This window comes from Triturus cristatus, chromosome 4_2 (assembly GCF_964204655.1).
Source record: "Triturus cristatus chromosome 4_2, aTriCri1.1, whole genome shotgun sequence".
Classification (NCBI taxonomy): domain Eukaryota; kingdom Metazoa; phylum Chordata; class Amphibia; order Caudata; family Salamandridae; genus Triturus; species Triturus cristatus.
The window spans coordinates 564,049,317-564,066,924 of record NC_140586.1 but is presented as its reverse complement, the minus strand read 5'-3'; the positions used below and the strand labels follow the sequence as shown (position 1 = coordinate 564,066,924).

At 48.8% G+C, this 17,608-nt stretch overlaps 1 protein-coding gene across 1 annotated transcript in view; it reads left to right on the top strand.

Moving 5' to 3' along the window:
• The first annotated feature begins 6,258 nt into the window (after positions 1-6,258).
• Positions 6,259-17,608, top strand: part of BCAR3 (BCAR3 adaptor protein, NSP family member) — a 261,862-nt gene continuing 250,512 nt past the window's right edge. Inside the window, exon 1 of the mRNA XM_085602205.1 lies at positions 6,259-6,501. The gene's annotated coding sequence lies outside the window, so the exon portion shown is untranslated. The remainder of the gene's footprint in view (positions 6,502-17,608) is intronic.

Here is a 17,608-nt window from a genome sequence, read left to right as displayed (position 1 = left end):
CTCCTCTCATTATGAGTGCATATTATTTGGGGCAGCATTTACCTTAGCCTTTTATGGTGCGTTCCGACTCGCAGGATTGGTAGGGACCTCTAAACTAGATCACGCAGGGGGGCTCCAGCAGCAGGACACGAACTTAGCCCACGGTGGCCTGGTGGTGGCGCTGAGGAAATCCAAGACAGATCCGTTGGGGAAGGGGTCCATAATTCGCTTGTCCCCCGCGCCGGGGGAGGAGATTTGCCCCGTGGCCAGGATGGAAACATACTTGGCCATGCGTCCTTCAGGGGTGGACAGGCCCTGTTCATACATGAACAGGGCGAATGCTTGTCGCAGTACCAGTTCAGGGCCATGTTTCGACGGACCCTTGAGTGTCTTGGTCTTGATCCTAGAGGATATTGGTCACACTCGTTCAGAATTGGGGCGGCAATTCTGGCGGCAGGCGCCGGCTTACCGACCGAGGCGATCAAAAAAGTGGGGCGCTGATCATCGACCTGTTTTAAGCGCTATGTGCGGCCTGAGTTGCTGTAAGACAACGAACCGATGTATTGATATGACCACGCTGACTTTTCTATTTCTCTTCCTGCTACTAGTATGTCCTTAAAGGGGATATGGGTGTTGGGACACTCGTTCATGCAGCGTGCCACAGTTCGGCTACGGCAGAAGCGAGTGTCTAAACCACCGGGTTTAAAGGGAACGTCGTTCCTATGGCGAGGTGGCGGCGATCTGCGAATTCGACAGTTGCGGCAGCTGATTGAAGAGACGCGGGAATACGAAGGACATCAGTCCCTGGATTTAATTATCCTGCATTTGGGCGGAAACGACATGGTGGAATTGGGTCGCATGGCAGTGAGGGTAGCATTACTGACCGAATTCGCCTGGCTTGGGAGAGCATTTCCCCGGGCTCGGATTGCTTGGTCCTGCATGATACCCCGCCGGACATTGTCCACGGGTGTCAGATCTCGACTTTGAACGTCTCAGTGAGACGCCTCAACGGGGAATTGGCCAAGCTGTGCTCAGGACCGGGCCGCTTGTGTCATATCCCCATAGGCTAATCACTGGGGACCTGATGTTTCACCAAGATGGCGTCCATTTGTCAGACATTGGCACGGACATGTGGATCAAGGGGATTTGGTCTTTTGTTCAGAACTTGTTTTTTGGTGGGGAGGGTGAAGGACCTGTGGGCCCTGGTCACCCTAGTGGCGGAAAAGAGGCCACAGAACAGTGATTTTCAGGGTAACGGGAGGCCTGCTTACATACTTCCGAGGCCAGCACTGAGGGGAGAGACGGTAAGCTCTCCGCAGGGAGAATGGGAACACACGCTGGAGAGGCAAGGGTCACAGGTCACACGAGCCTCCTTGGCAGCCTGGTGGTGGAGGGGTGGGCCCCTGGAAAAGACGGACAAGGACCGAGGGCTGGGGGCTCACCACTCAAGGACGCAGGTGGGTTGCGCCTTGCGTGGTTCTCAGATAGGGGATGCGAGCCAGAAGGCCCCTTGGTGCTGGAGTACTTAGATATTGCATAACCGGTGATTATGACCATTGAGAACGCTTGTAAATATTAAAAGTGTGAATAGTGAATTTTAAATGTGAGTTTATAAATGTTTTTTGTCATGTTTATGAATGCTTTGATGGTTATTAAACATGGTCATTTTACCCACACTCTTGGACTGGCTAGTTTGATTGTGGGTTAGCATGAGGTTGGGGCGGGGGTCATCCTGGAGGGTCCGGGCTCTATGTGTTTAGCAGGCAATGTCTTGCTGTCCTTAGGCAGTGTCAGCCATGCACATGAACTCTTCCTTTGCATAGGAGTTGCAGTCATGTTGGACATGCTATCCCTATGCAGTATCATCAAACCCCGTAAACTGTTGCTTTGTGCCGGATTTATACATATTTGTTAATATATTGACCCTGTGACAAATTGTTCTCATGCAATCTCATCAAAGCCCTCAAACGTGTATTGAAATTAAGTAGTTATGCCTGTATGTTGAGAATGTGATGTCATGTCATCCCAATGCCAACTACTTTTTTAAAGCACTCCTTTGTGTGCTGCTTCCTGTCTGAAATCCGTGTCCCCCAACTCTCTCTGTGCTGCTCACACTTCCTATTTAGTTATTCCTTTCCTTCCCTATCATTTGCCGCAGGGCCGGACTGACAGTGCTGCAACATCGGCCCCCAGTAACAAAAGCAGCAAGCAGCGCTTCACACTTGCAACCCCCTCAGCCTCATGGGAGGGGGGCTGGTTCGACAAAATTGTCAGGGTTGCTTTGGGTTCCCAGTCTGGCCTTGCCTTCCTGTGCCAGGTTTTCAGTTTTATTTACACCCCACCACCACCCCACTCTTCACCATCCCCGGCTTCTCCCACCAATCGTCAGAAATTACTCCATCCCCACCGCCACACTACTTTACCTGTCTCATATGTGTTTTTTCAAAAAAGACTTACTTTCATCTTTTTTTGAAGGCCCAGCAGCAACAATTTGATGCCACAACAGTCCTGTTTTTTGTAACCAAAATGCACTGTAGCCCACTGTTTATGATTTTTGATTTACAATTCCAAGATGGAAGTTCGACATGTGGAAATAGTAAATTAAAACAAAAAATGAAATGGTTTTCGCGTCATTACGTGTGCACATGTATGCGTAGTGATGCTGGGGCCACAAAAATCAAAAGATGAGTCCCATTGCTTTTGTCAATGCCTGTTTCGCAAAACAATCAACTATTACATAGTATATTGGGCGCGGTTGGTATAGTCTGTGTTTCCAGTGTTAGTCTATGTGAGGAATGGTGGGTGGCTTGCAAGAGGTTGAGAGGTGTGTTCCAATTGTGTCACCTCTGGCTTGTAGAAGTACATGGTTATGTAGCACCCAGTGGCTCACATTAGACTGTACAAAACTGCATACATTTATTGTGAATGTTAAAAATATTCCATTAAAATGTTGTGAATGTTCACTTTTAGAGTATCTTCTGCTGGCATCTTGTGTGTGAGATCACAACTTGCATAAAAAAGTCTAGAGTGATACGGGCAAGAGAGTGGTCCAAGCTGAAAATATCTCTTGCCTTGAAATTTTGTGCGCAAACTAGTCTCCCCCTGGTACCTCGTGAGACGTTTTTAGAAGAGGTACTCACTCGCTTAAAAAATAATTGATGACATTTCAATGCATTTCACACATTTCATACAAGGTGAAACTTGGTAATTTTGCTAATTTTACAAGCGTATTAAAAATGTCGTTCAAGCTTAGTCCGCAACTCGGATGCGTTGGCCAGGAGTGCAGGTGTCAAGGTCAGAAGGCTTGGCCAGTTATAGAATGATCTGCATTCCATCAGCGTAATTGTAGCAGGTAGTTTGAATGAGTTGGTGAAACCCATAAGAAACCCATATACTAAATTGCTGAATGTACCCTATATTCCAAGGTCACTTGGTCTTTGAGTAATACTGGTGATCTATCATGTCAAAGAAGCAGAGAGGTCCAGAAGGATGAGGGCGGTGACTTTATGAGAAGCAATAGGATTCCTGGGATCACTGCCAGGTGGCAGAAGCTGCGAGTCCACATTCATCACTAAGTCGAAATCCATTTTCTCTATTGGAGAGGATGGTATTTTCTTCTAGGAAGGCCAGGATCTTGGTCAATGCGTGCCTTCCAATGAGCTTACCATACAACAGACTGTGGGTATTGTCCAGTGGTTCGCTGGATCTGCCTGGTCAAGCACTTGTTTCTTTACCATAGTTTTGATATGAGAGGTTTTCAGGTAAGAGGAGAACTCTTCGGGGGGGGGGGGAAATGAAACATCTCCACGGCGTGGCTGCAGTCCTCTGGGCAGGGAGTGCTTCCACTCATTGAACGATAAAGGTGACCAGTAGGATCCTCACGAGACCTAACGTGGTTCCCTGGTGGTGGCGATTGCGACATGTCTACTGACACTCGTGAGCGCGGGTTGGATTGGATCATTACTGTGCAGCCCAAGGTGTGTGAGGACCGTCTTAGACGCGGTGTAGGTTGGATATCCACAGCCAAGCCATGGAGGAGGCCAGGGTGAGGCCCTTCTCCACTGTGGTAGATCTGATATGCGGAGTAGTTGATTGGGCCCCTGGAGGCTGCTGGGGGTTGTTTAAAAAGGTGGTTGTTGTTTATTTTTAGATTTTTGTATAGCACTAAACACAAATTACAGTTGCTTCTACGCACTAAGAGAGAGGTGAAGGTAAGTAAGGGCAATCACCAGTGATTAGGCTCCAGAGAAAAGGTGGAAGCACGTTCAAAGATGGCGCGGGTGGTGCGCGTCAGAAGATGCAGCCCCAGAGGCCTTGGGGAGCAGGAGATTCACATGCTTTGCCAACAGGGGGCGGTCCTCAGAGGTAAGGCTGCACCAAGCAGAACATTGATGTACAGAAGGGCTCTTTGAGTCAAGGCGGATTGCTGACTCACAGATCTTCATAACTGTAGCGGTGAAAGGTCAGCATGTCTTTGCTGTATTGCCAGGGACGAGAGGGGAGGGTTTGTTAGACTGCACGGATCCGAGCCTTTGCGGTAGGTCTCAGACACCTCACCGGCTGGGTCTGCCGGTCGACCCGGGCTCCTCGCGGCTTTCCTTAGCTAGTTGCCTGCTCTGTGGTAGCCTCACATTGAAAACGAGGGCCGTCCAGTTGTTTTTGTGCCAAATCTCTTCTAAGCTAGACGACAACTCTTCTGGATGGGGATTTCCAGGTTGAGACGTTTATTGGCTAATTTGGTTTGTTATGCTAAAGACTACTGAGGCTCTTGAACCATACCTGGCAGGTTCACTGACCACACATGAAAAATTCTTACTGACCAGATTTAGGTTTAATCTGTTCCATCACCTGCTTATTAGACCTAAGACTGTTATTTTTAACAAATCAGCAGCGCCTTGCGGCTGCGACGGAAAGTCTCCGCAGGATATGCTGCATTTTATTTTTTTATGTAAATTTTATGAATTTCCACGCAAGCGATACTTAGTAACTCTTTTAAAAAAACTTGGTTTTAAACAAATCAGGCCGGCACTTTTGTATTTGCAGCTTTTGCACAGTGACAGTATCCTCCAAGTTAAGGAGTTTTTAAAGTTATCTGTCAGACTGAGAAACTGTCTGGACCAGTAATGTTTAATTCATGAAACTCTGTCCTTTTTATGTACCCATACCATCAATGTATTTCCTCCTGTGCACTGGCACTTGGTGAAATGTATGGTTTTCTTTTCTTCTGTCACAAAGTATTGTATATTGTATACGCACTTTTATGGTTTGCTAAAGAACCGAAATAAAGTATTTTATTGATTGATGGCTAATTTGGTACCTAATATTTTACTGTCGGCAAAGGTCCAATCGCATCTAGTGTTGTATAAATATTTGAATGTAAGATGGACAGATACTGTCTTTTTAAAGGCACCAAAGTAAAAGAAACTAGTTTGTTTCACCAATTTCGCTGTTTTTAATGTCCATCGCGTTCCTTCCATCCGTTGTTCTGGAAGCGATGTAAGCAATAACATATGAGTGCAGACTCGGAGACATGCGATCGAATACCAATGCGCCTAGTGCTGGAATGTGGTAAGCAGCGCTACACAAAAACAGATGCTACTGTCTTCAACTGCAAACCTAATCCTTTTATTGGCGCTCGATACGAGAAATGTTCGCTTTGACCCGACCATATGCCCTTTCAGAAAGTTGCCTGACGCAGGAGCGTTAACCCTCTGAACTATCTTACCCGTCGATACATAATTCCATGGTTTCACACGAGTGGTGTTAGAGCATACGCTCTGCTTGCTAATACACTGCAACACGCTAATTAGTACACGAGAACTGGGTGCAGACATCTGTATAGCGCACACTGTCGCTTTCTATGCACTCATTTTCTGTAAATGGCTGCTGTGTCTTTCCCGCACAATGGAGACCAGTCGCAATTATTTTAATGGACTTGCGTCTTTGTTCTCGGTGACACGAAAACCTATAAACATGCATTAGCTGCCCTTATGGGGCTCGTAATACCGATTAACACGTGTAATTCAAGTTATTGGGGTCAGGCCTCCGAGAGGACCACACAGCGCGCACATGATACGCAGAATCAATTTCATTTTCACTGCCGGTTTGATTGGGTGAGGACAAACCAATGGGAACATATTAAATGATGGGAAAGGGCACCGGCGGGTCAGCGCCTGTAGCTGGGCGGGAGGAGGGGGTTAGGGGCGCTGGCACCGGCTGCCCCCGCCTGCCCGGGGGTGTGGCCGAGGAGCAGTAAATCAGCGCTGCTGACTGAGGGCGGGGGGTGTGAGTTCATCGGATCGCGGGGCTTGATGCGTTCTGCACACAGTGAGGGCGGTGTGCATCTTTACACCGCCGGAGAGGCACGGACTGGAGGGGTCTGAACAGCACGCTCGGACGGAGCAGAGGGATCTGGGTCGCTGGGAGTCTGGGTCCCCTCGGCACAGCACGGGATGTGTGCCTGCACCGGCTGAATCGATCCAGCAATTCGATAGATAGTCTGCGGGCGATAGTTGTCCCAAGGTAAGGCGCATACCTTGTTCTTCAAGTTACCTGCATTGGGGGGGGGGGGGGGGAGAGTACGTGTCCTTTCGTCCTGCGTGGGGCTTTGCGCCTCGAAGCAGCACCTGCCCGAAGTCTGGCGCTGTGCAGAATTACTATATACTTTTACAGCACATTGTGAAAGTGCGTCTGTTTATCGGACCTGAACGGCGGACTGTGTGCAGTGCGGGAGCGGGTTTTTGCTTAAACACGTAAAGACAACGGGCTTGGAGATTCCGAGACAGACAGAGAGGTGAACCTGCTTTGGAGGAGGAAAGGAGGCTTGAGGGGGGGGGGGAGGGGGGAAACAGTAAAGTTATCAACAAGTTTAATGAGGGGCAAGCTACTGAGTGAGAGGGTTGGTGCATAGCCGTGAACTCTCCCCTCACACTAACACACACAATTCTTCGATGAAGTTGTGTGGTTCAGGAAACTTGCGTGTGTGCGAGCCTCTGCCGTACCCCAGAGACACTGACGAGGTAATCTTTTCACAGCGATGCTCCGCGGGGAGGGTGTTATTGCAATCTCGTCAAAGCTCCCCCCTCTCCTAAGGGCTGGAAAGCCCCTCGGATGGCCCCATTGTGCCGCACAGATCTGCCCATTGTCAGGCGGGCTCGGCTGCGCCCTGTGTGCCGGGCTGTGTGCTGCTGGTGGGCAGGAAGGCGGCGCTTCAGCTTTGGAAGTGAATTTGAAAAGGTCCCAACTGGGGGCGGCAGGGGGCAGCCACGGGGGGGGGGGGGGGACGCATCCCAACCTGCTGCTTCTTAAAGTTATTTGAGGATGGCGGTAGGGGTGGCCGTGTGCCGGCCTGCGGGTATTGTTTGGGGAGCATTGTTTGGGGGAGTGAATGGCTGCTCGCAGACCCACCCCCGGGAAAGGGGGCGGAGGGCGTAAATCTTTGTTTTTGACTTGACACTGCACATGCTGATGGTAATGGCGCTCACATCTGCCCACTCTCGGCCGCAGGATGATGGCAGGGTCTAAACATCCTGCGTCTGGGGTGGGGGCGAAGGGGGTCATGTCTCGGAGCCGCAAGTTCTTGACAGATTCAGGTATGCTGACCGGCAGGGAAAAGGGCACCTCTTCTGCCAGAAAATGGTTTATTTCAGATTCGAGTGGACAGATTACACTGTCTATTTCAAAGTTATGTAATAAACATGTTATATTTGTTTTACTCGTCCAATCGCTGGTATGAGAGGCCTCGATCACAAACATTCAAAAAGATAAGCACAGCAAGTGAACTCAGAGAAAGTAAGACCATGGCACGAGGCACAGAGAACACAACTCTGAGGATTGTTGTCTCCTCCAGGAGCTTACATTTGCTAGGAACAAACAAGGAAGGCCGCGGCACACGAGTTTGGTTTGACGATATTACAAGCTGCGCATTATAATGGACGGTGTCCGGCGTAGACCCAAGAAGTCCAGCTCTAGGCCAGTTTTCAGGATATCAACAGAAGAGTAATGACACAGGTTAATCTATTCTAGAGGGACATTGCTTACATAATCTGTGAATCAGAATTGTTTTATATTTAGTATTTTTAGTGCCAGAGACCCTCATTACTTAGTATGTGTAAACTTGCACATGAGCGGACTGAAGAACTAGCTGCCCGAAATGAATGGGATGCCACTGAGAGGCGGCAGCCCACTTCAGCTGCTACTGTGCAGCTGGCACCGCCCTGCCGCTCCAGGATGCCTTCTTACATATGTCAGTTGGTGGAATCTGTGTGATCACACTTCAGACGGGGCACGGCGCTGATTTCCACGCCCTGATAGTCTACATTTTTCATCGCCTGTGGTACTTTCCCCTCGCGCGTTGTGCTTGCCACTTGTTGCTGTAGCTGTGAGGGGACGCCCGCACTGCCCCCTAGCGGCCGGCGCGGTGCACCGCAGCCGGTGAGGTCAGCCGGCAGCTGACTGGCTTGTGCGGACTCGTTTTATGGCGCGCCGGTGTTGCTGATGCGAGTTTCCTCAGGTGCGCGTGTACCTACCGCCCTCTCTATAAAAAAAAACGTGGATAATGTGGGGGTGGAGCGGAAAGAGTGGCACCGAGGGCCGGGGTGACTTTCCCTTGGGATAGGGTGCAAATTTGTTAGCTTACTCGCCAAAGAGGGCGAGGCCAGAAGATTAAGTGTGTAATCCCATTTAGAGTGAATGGAGAAAAAATAACGTTTTTGGAAGGTATTTACATGTTGTGCGGCCAGCAATACGTGATTTGCTCAGAATCATCGGATGGTGAGCGTCCCTGCTGAGACTCGAACCCGGTTCCCCGGCATCAAGGTTGACAGCACCATATTGTCACTATTTTCGCAAACCTGCATATCGCTACATTCCGATTGTTTTGCTTAGAGCCAACATGTTACCGGGTGGAGATTGAACAGCATTCTATGTGGCCAGAATATGTTTCGCTTCCCTGGACAGTTCCATTTCATTTATTGGACATTCGAGAGCTTGGGTCCAGCACTGCAATCCGTTTAGGTCCTACCTGCCTACGTGCGCTTCAAGGCGCTTAAACCGTCAACATACAAACAATATAGAAACCCAACGACCAACCACTAAACTGTTCAGATTAAACCGGATCAAACTCCTAAAAGTCATATATTGGCACTTATACTAAATATACAAAACAATCTGGTCATAGATACATTTCATATAAACTAAATGACATATGAACTTTAGCCAGTATAAAGCGCAGAACTTACGCAGACCGTGGAATTTCAGGTGGGGCCAGTTTCCCAGATCGAGGTTGTGATTGGAAGGTAAGGTGAGGAATGCTATTGGGAAAGTACCAGACGTAACCACTGCATATTTGTGTTTTCACATGACTCCAGTTTGGGGCACAGGGCAGTACCACGATTTGCCAGAATTATTCAATTTGTTTGATCAAGTTCCAAAGATCAAATTGGGGCACCAGTTTTTTGGGACCAAAATCACATTTCCTTCTCTAAAGGGTTTGCTGTTTTTTGATTCAGTAATGTCATGGTGGCTTTTGAAGAGTTCACTTGTTTGGTTTGCTATCTTGCCAATATGTTACATGTAATTAACCTTTTTGTGCAACGCACAGCACCATAGCATGATCCTTCACATGGACTTTCCTGATGAGTCTTCAGGAATGCGTAGTTGGTGGGGAGAAAAGTCTTCTTTAGGATTTTTGGGAGGGTGTATTGCACCCTTTTCTGGTGCTTGTTTCAGTGGTTAGTGGTGTGCGTGCATAGTCAGTCAGTTAACATTGGTTACGTTGAGGTTAGTGATTCATCGAATGTTGAAGGTGGTTTTCCGAGACTGATGGTTCCAACATGTGGGTGAAACCAGGTCCAGTGTAGGTCCAGCTTTGTGAGCGGGGGGTTCATTAGCTAGGAGAATCCCTGGTCACCACCTAACACCAGCTGTGTTTCTTCTTTCATGTTGATGTATCAGGGAGGTGAGATAAAAGGTAACAGGCCACACACTGCTCCCTAAGCTTGTTCCCATCGTGCTTGTGGAAGCCAATAGACTGGTTGAGCCTCAAGGATCAGCAGCTCATCTGTTACCCCAAAGCGCGTTTCTTATTTTTTTTTAGGACACCAGTGAGATGAGTGAGCCGTAAAGCAATGAGGTTGCTTGTTACCCCCAAAGACTGTTTATCTTCTTTGGGGATATCGATGAGAGGGGTCAACCACAGCCATCCTAGATTATCTATGAACCCAGAGCATGTATTGTATGTTATTTTCTTTGGGGAATCAATAGGTTAAGTGAATCCCAAAGATCTACACCCTGTATGTTATTTTGTTCAGGAGCACCAGCGAGAGACCTTGAAGAGACAGATGAGCAACTATGATTATCCCTCTCGTACTCCTTTTGAACTTGGGTATTTGAGGGTTGCGCTATGCTAGCTATCATTACGGCACCTGATGCACTGGCACCGGGGCCCAAGCGTGTCAGGGGCCCACCATTCCACAATGTTAGGGTGACCAGGCACTCTGGATTGGCCGTGAGAATGATGGTTTTTGCAGCATCTATTCAGGCAAATATCAGTACATATAGCGCATATTCTGGATTTTTTTTATTAGAGGATCGACTGAACAGGTGGTTGGTTGTGGGGAACATGTTTTCACGTGTTCTAATGCAAAATTAACTAGTATATCCTCGGTCCATGAACAACGGTAGTCCTACTTCTATGTTTGTGGAATGTTCCGGGTTTTGGTTTTCAATATCTGGTAACCCTCCTCAATTATAAATCTTACTATCCAACCAGGGGAGCAATCGTGCCCATTTTCCTTGCTTACATCAAGGGTCGTGCCCTTCTTGCTACAGAACTTTGGGTGCGCGCCTTTAAGGGGTTACTCATTCAGCCCTTCTTTGGCACAAGGGCCTCCTCACTCTGCTGTGGCTCTCGCCCAGTCCTCACGTCCCATGATGCAGCGCGGCTCCTTCTCTTTTGCCCTGTGTGAACGCTCAAACATAACAAGGCATTCCGGGCATACTCAGCAGAGAGGGGTTTTTCCTTTTTGGCAAACACGCTTTTCTTAGAATGTTCTTGTGTGCGGGCTGCGTGCTTATTCAAGGTTTAATCCGTAACTTCTTCCAAAAACGTCCCTGCCGCAGGAATGGCAGGGGGGTGCGTTGGGGACCCTATTAATCACCCCTGAACTATTTCCCCCACTCCCTCCCTGTAGCCCGCAGCCCACAGGACCTGCCCACGGATGGGGTTTTTGCAAAGGGCAGGGATGTCCTACAGAGAAGGCAACCTTTCCCCTCCAGAGGAGCGGTGCTACCCTGCTGCTTCACGGGCTCGGGAATGTGAGGGGGGGGGGCGCGGGGCCTCTGCACGGACAGGTACGAGGCAGCACACTCACACAGGGGCGTAGCTTCCAGTGGTGCAGCTGGTGCAGTGGCACCAGGGCCCAGAGCTTCGAGGGACCCACTGAACCTTCATTATTGCTGTATTTTTATCATTCAAACAGGTCCCTTTAACCACGCAGTAACACTGGCTTAGGAGTGATGGACAGGGTAGACCTCTGTATCCACGCTGTAACACTGGTGTAGGAGCGATGGAGAGATGGGCCTTTTGTATCCATGAAGTAACACTGGCTCAGGAGTGATGGAGAGAACAGGCCTCTTTATCAATGCAAGAGCACTGGTGTAAGGGTGATGGAGGGATGAGACCTTTGTATCCACGCAGTAACACTGGCTCAGGAGTGATGGAGAGAACAGGCCTCTTTATCCATGCAATACCACTGGTGCAGGAGAGATGGAGAGAAGAGACCTTTGTATCCATGCAGTAGCATTGGCTCAGGAGTGATGGATAGAATGGACTTCTATATCCATGAGGTAACAGTGGCTCACGAGTGATGGGGAGAGGACACTGGTTCACAAGTGATGGTGAGAGGTGTCCTCTGTCTCCATGCAGTAATTACTGATAGGGAGAGACAGTAACAGAGGCAAATGAAGTGCTGGGGCGTGCACGGCTACACATTTACGCTGGCATAGAGTCCGAGGAGAACTCAGAAAGGCATGCCTCGGATTCTGAAATGCAATGGAGTATCAGAAGTGCTGCGGACAACAGATCTCTCTCTATCCATGCTTGCCTGAAGGTTCACCAGTAATGTCAGCAGCACATCTCTGTATCCATGCAGGGATGGAGGTGCAGAGGGCTGTGGACAGGTCTCTGTATCCTTTCAGGGATGGAGGCTCAGAAGTACTGTAGACAGCAGGTCTCTGTATCCATGCAGGGATGGAGTCTCAGGAGTGATTTGGACAGCAGTTCTCTCTATCCATGCAAGGATGGTGGCTCAGGGGGGATTTGGACAGCAGTTCTCTGTATCCATGCAGGGAAGGAGGCTCAGGAGTGATTTGGACAGGTCCCTGTATCCAGGGCTGAAGGAGTGGGAGTCCCGTGGACAAGTCTATGTATCCATGCAGGGATTGAGGCTCAGGGGTGATATGGACAGGAGGTCTCTGTATCAGTGCAGGGATGGAGGCTCAGGGGTGATTTGGACAAATGGTCTCTGTATCCATGCAGGAATGGAGGCTTAGAGTGCTGTAGACAGCAGGTCTCTGTATCCGTGCAGCTGTGGATGCCCAGGAGGTATTTGGACAGCAGGCCTCTCTATCCTTGCAGTGATGGAGGCCCAGGAGTGATTTGGACACCGGGTCTCTGTATCCATGCAGGGATGGAGGTTCAGGAGTGATTTGGACACCGGTTCTATGTATACATAAAGGGATGGAGGCTGAGGAGTGATTTGAACAGCATGTCTATGGAGGCTCAGAGATGATGTGGACAGTTCTCTGTATCCATGCAGGAATGGAGGCTCAGGAGTTATTTGGACAGCAGGTCTCTGTATCCGTGCAGCTGTGGAGACCCAGGAGTGATCTGGACAGCAGGTCTCTGTATCCATGCAGGGATGGAGGGTCAGGAGTGATTTGGACACCGGTTCTATGTATCCATGCAGGGATGGAGGCTGAGAAGTGATTTGAACAGCAGGTCTCTGTATCCATGCAGGGTTGGAGGCTCAGGGATGATGTGGACAGTTCTCTGTATCCATGCAGGTATGGAGGCTCAGGAGTTATTTGGACAGCAGGTCTCTGTATCCATGCAGCTGTGGAGGCCCAGAAGTGATCTGGACAGAAGGTCTCTGTATCCATGCAGGAATGGAGGCTCAGGAGTGATTTGGACACTGGGTCTATGTATCCATGCAGGGATGGAGGCTGAGGAGTGATTTGAACAGCATGTCTCTGTATCCATGCAGGGATGGAGTCTCGCGGATGATGTGGACAGTTCTCTGTATCCATGCAATGGTGGAGGCTCAGGATTTATTTGGACATCAGGTCTTTGTACCCATGCAGGGATGGAGGCTCAGGAGTGATTTGGACACTGGGTCTCTGCATCCACGCAGGGATCGAGGCTCAGGGATGATGTGGACAGTTCTCTGTATCCATGCAGGGATGGAAGCTCTGGAGTTATTTGGACAGCAGGTCTCTTTTCCAGGGATGGAGGCTCAGGAGTGATTTGGACACCGGTTCTATGTATACATACAGGGATGGAGGCTCAGGAGTGATTTGAACAGTAGGTCTCTGTATCCATGCAGGGATGGAGGCTCAGGAGTGATTTGGACAGCAGGTCTCTTTTCCAGGGATGGAGGCTCAGGAGTGATTTGGATAGCAGGTCTCTGTATCCATGTAGGGATTGAGGCTCAGGAGTGATTTCGACAGCAGGTCTCTTTTCCAGGGATGGAGGCTCAGGAGTGATTTGGATAGCAGGTCTCTGTATCCATGCAGGGATGGAGGCTCAGGGATGGTGTGGACAGTTCTCTGTATCCATGCAGTGATGGAGGCTCAGGAGTGATTTGCACACTGGGTCTATGTATCCTTGCAGGGATGGAGGCTGAGGAGTAATTAGAACAGCAGGTCTCTGTATCCATGCAGGGATGGAGGCTCATGGATGATGTGGACCGTTCCCTGTATCCATGCAGGGGTGGAGGCTTAGGAGTTATTTGGACAGCAGGTCTCTTTTCCAGGGATGGAGGCTCAGGAGTGATTTGGACAGCGGGTCTCTGTATCCAGGGATGGAGGCTCAGTGGTGATTTGGACAGCATATCTCTGTATCCAGGGATGTAGGCTCAGGGGTGATTTGGACGGCATATCTCTGTATCCAGGGATGTAGGCTCAGGGGTGATTTAGACAGCATATCTCTGTATCCAGGGATGTAGGCTCAGGGGTGATTTGGAAAGCAGGTCTTTGTATCCAGGGATGGAGGCTCAGGAGTGATTTAGATACCAGAGCTCTGTATCCATGCCTCGTGGAAATTGTCTGCTGTACATCATTCGCTGAGCTTGCAACTTTTACTACACGACTTACAGAAACTGGATGCTCATATGTTTCTTGAACCTTTTTGTGCATGAGTGCTTATCTCACGGATGTTTGCTATCTGGCTGTGAAAAATGTGCGCGCCAATTGGGTTCTCATGATAAAAAACGTTGCAAAGTCCTGCTTTTCATGCAAAAAAGTGTAAACCGCAAATTGCAAGGAAAACAGTCTGCCCTTTCACCCACCCCTATCTATTTGAAATTGAACATGCTCTCCATGTTAATCCTCTCACTGTTTGAAACACAAAAAGCATTGGCAAAGCTAATAGAGAAGGTTTGCATCTTCCGTGGTAAGCCAGACCTATTGACATTGTCAAAGCTGCCCCGTGCGCCACAACGGCCAGGTGGATGAATGTAGTTGCTAAGGACAAAAAAATCTTGTTCCTCTGACGCGATCCAATAGTCTCTTGCCATCCCTAGCAATGCATTTGTTGTGTTATAAATTGAAACAATGCGTCTTGCAATGGAAATAAATAAAGGTTTTTTTTTTTGCATACAATGTGCATGTATGGGATAAAGGACTGAATGTGCCAGAAAGTGTACGGATAGAGGGTACTTTTTAGATAAAAACTAGTCCCTCGTTTATTGCAATGGATCCACTTCAGAGGCAGCATTATCTTCCAAACAGTCAATAGTATGAGATGATAGATGGATACTCCTCAGGGTAATCCAACATATGATTGACGCCGTCTTAAAGCAGCGGCTAAAAGAGGTCTCGCCCAGCGTGCCGCTGGCGGATGGGGCCTGCGCCAAAGACTACTCTATGTATATTGCAAGAATAGGTCAAGCAGACGGCTACATTGTCAAGCTAGACCTAAAAGTTCCTTCATTTGTCCTATTAAGTTCTCTTCCAGGTAATTTCTACGCCTCCCTGGAAGTCTGAAACCATCTCTCCTGCACCAGCATCACCTGATTGCCATTAATACTCGCAGCAGTGCTGGACATTAGATTTTTAATGATGCTTTGCCGTTTTGTCCTGGTTTATGCTTACGCCGCCACTTGTAACTTGTGTTTTTATCATTTAAAACTACGTGTTATGGAAATCAGTTCAACCTCAAATTTCAGATTGTAATATTCAGGTGTCTTTGTTTAGCTAATCATTTGTTGGTATCACAGCCTCTTATACAAATATGGACACCAACCAAGACCACCTTCTTCGGTTCATGTGTGCTGTATTATATGTCTTGGCATGCAGGGCTAAACGCCATGTTTCTTTGTCCTTGTTGACATACAGTTTATCGAGCCCGCCTCGGAAATAATGCACACGTGTTGTAGCAGATAAGCTGTCCTTCGGGGCTACGCTGGACTCCTTCAGATAGTTTGATTTTATGTTGTACACTCAAATCCAAAAGTGTTCACAAGTGGCACCGATTTGTTAAACTGAGTAATCTCAAATGCATATTTTGTCAGCTTCAAGTATAACCACAAGTCCAAGAATAAACTGGAGTTCATATTAAAAGTGTCATTATTGATTGCAGTCCCCCTGCCGCAGTACATTATTGTAATGTAATCCGATTGATGTGTGCTAGCATTACCGCATAGGCCACTCCAGCTTTTATGTTATTAAAAATGAAGTCAGTTCCACTTCCAAATTTTTAGCAGCGTGGCAGTGCATAGTGAGCGTTCCCTGTCCCTGCGGACCCGGTGTGACGATTGTACCTCACTGATGCCTCATTGGTTGATAGGCTTCTTACGCTGTTTACTCAGGAGCTCTTGGAGCTGTGCCAGAAGGCATGTGCTTTGATCCTTCTCCACCCAGTGTTTCAATGTCTGATGCCACTGGTAGGCCCTTTGACTCCCCTGGCACTGCCCTTGCTACCCCTGGTCTTTCCCCTGGATCATGTTGATAAGGGCAAGCAGTCCTTACTTTGAGCTGGTGGTTTCCGGTGCTCGGCACTGGCACTTATGAAAGTCTGCCACAGGGTGGCACTCACTGGCTAATTTAGAGATGACCACAACAACAGTTAATTATTAATTCAATATACATTAAATGTGACAATTACCTGTTGCCTAAGCCATTCTTATAGCTTTGGGGGCATAGAATAGTCTGAATTGTCTCACTTGTAGGAGTGCGATGGTTAGTAGTTGTGTTGTTACTGTCATTGGCAGCATGGCAGGGGCCATGTGTGGTGCAAGCTGCAATAGCCTCCTGACGAGAGCCCTGGCACATATTTTTTTTAATACAAGTTAAGCACTACAGCCGGGGCAGAAAGTGAACGGGTTGCACAGACCCATGTATATTTTCTTCAGTTTCCACTTCTTGCCCCTGTGGAGGGTAGCCCGCTGCCCGGGCCGCCTGTCCATTGTGTCTTGATTCACATGCTGCACACCTATAGAGGGTCCATAAACACGGTCTGCATTTGCTTGGATCTACAAGGGCTGGATCCAGTCCTCAACTGGTCACTAGGTTCGGTGACCAATCTGTCTAGGGCTCTGAAGCCCTACTTGCAGTCATGCCTCCTCCCATTGTTGATGGACCCCGTCCCTGGCACCGTGTGCCCGCTCACCATCGACCATTACCTCTGAAGTTGATCCTTCACAGCCATACCTGGATACTTCAGACCAGTTCTGCTGATGCATACCAGGTGATTCTGATGGTACAGACACAGCGGGACACCCCTCTCGTTGGCTGGACATCTCCACCCTTGCCCGCCCTCCGCGCTGACAGTATATGAAGGTCAAATCACGGACCTTTCAAGAGATGAAGCCACTGACAAATTGCGATGATGTCAACACATTTTGTCACCACTACACCAGTGGGGAGGTGCAAACAGTGCTGCAGCCTCCCCCACCCACCCACACAAGCTACCCTGTGGTTTGATGGCTCACCTGGTGGCTATTGAGCGAAGCAGAAGAACAGACCTGACGTATACATTTGCCTGGATTTGGACCAGCAGCAAAGTGGACCCTTGGCAGTAACCACCTTTGCACATGTGGGCCCCTCCTGACTGGGGATGGGTCCAACTGACCCACACTAAATCCCCCACTGCTAATTAACAGCACAAGGGCGGTGTGTGAACTAGGCCCAGGAAAAGCTTTAATTACGCAGGAGTAATTGGAGCATTTCAGTAATTACGCATTCCTTGTGTGAGCCGGAATTACGCTCATTCCTAGTGAGTGCATTATATCATTAATCTCTGAGCTTTAACCTTTACGGTCATACCTGGGCCCCGTGCCGACCAGTTTTGCTGGTGCTGGTACTGCTCTAGAGGGCAACTCAAACCATGGCTGGGTGTCTCGTGATATGG